This window comes from Propithecus coquereli, unplaced genomic scaffold (genome assembly GCF_000956105.1).
Source record: "Propithecus coquereli isolate 6110/MARCELLA unplaced genomic scaffold, Pcoq_1.0 Scaffold126, whole genome shotgun sequence".
Lineage (NCBI taxonomy): Eukaryota > Metazoa > Chordata > Mammalia > Primates > Indriidae > Propithecus > Propithecus coquereli.
The window spans coordinates 2,022,845-2,023,707 of record NW_012136747.1 but is presented as its reverse complement, the minus strand read 5'-3'; the positions used below and the strand labels follow the sequence as shown (position 1 = coordinate 2,023,707).

The window sequence follows — 863 nt, the reverse complement described above, 5'->3', positions numbered from 1 at the left end:
TTACAACAAAATAAGGAACAGAGTGAAAGGCATAATCAAAGGACAGACCAAAACTGGAAACCTGTGACATACTATTTCAAAGCAGCTAAAAAAAAAAAAAAAAAAATTCTTGGAAGTGAAAGGACATTTTATCATTTGGAAGGCTTTTGGCTGCCAGTAACAGAATTCCTACTTCAACATGCTTATCTCACATAAAAAGTGAGGTGGGGCAGTTCTGGGGCAGTTAATTTTGGGGGTCAGACTTGTCATTAAATATCTTTAGTCCTTCTGTCTTTCTGCTCTGCCATCCCCCATGTGTTCATCTCGTTACACCCGAGCAGAGCACAAGGCGGCACACAAAGGTTTTCTTCCTTCTGTTCCAGTTTAAGGGTGAAGAAACTTTTCCCAGAAGCCCCTTGGCTGGCCTTCCCTTCCTTTCTCATTGGCCAGGATAACGTCACATGGCCTTGCCTAAGCCAATCACTGGCAAGGGGAAAGGACTGTTAATGATTGGCTTAGCTCAGTTAAGGGTCACCTGAGTGCCTGGGAAGGGGACAATACTGAGGCAGTGCCAGGGAGGAAGAAGGGAAATTGGCCGCTGGGTAGACAGTCAACAGGGCTTGCCTTGCTCGTTTTGGTAGAAGTCGCCAAATTGCTTCACAAAGATGCTTCCTGTCCACCCTCGGTGTCGGGGCAGTGTTTGGGAGTGCCCCCTGCTCCACCCTCAGCATCCAGCCTTTCTTGTCACCTTCGTCTCGCAGGCGAAAAAGTGGTGTTTTATTTTAACGCGTGGTTCTTTTATCCGTGAGTTTGAGTATCTTTTCTTAATGATTTATATTTCCTGCGAATTTCCTGCTTATGTTCTTTGCCCATTTTTAAGTAAT

At 45.2% G+C, this 863-nt stretch overlaps 1 protein-coding gene across 2 annotated transcripts in view; it reads left to right on the top strand.

Annotated features, from left to right (window-relative positions):
- Window positions 1–863, top strand: part of ZC3H7B (zinc finger CCCH-type containing 7B) — a 55,038-nt gene that overhangs the window by 12,227 nt on the left and 41,948 nt on the right. Inside the window, exon 1 of one of the 2 annotated variants that reach the window (XM_012638111.1) lies at window positions 742–783. The exons of the other annotated variant lie outside the window; for it this stretch is intronic. The gene's annotated coding sequence lies outside the window, so the exon portion shown is untranslated. Of the gene's footprint in view, window positions 1–741; window positions 784–863 lie in introns of those variants that run through there. 2 annotated transcript variants of the gene reach the window in all.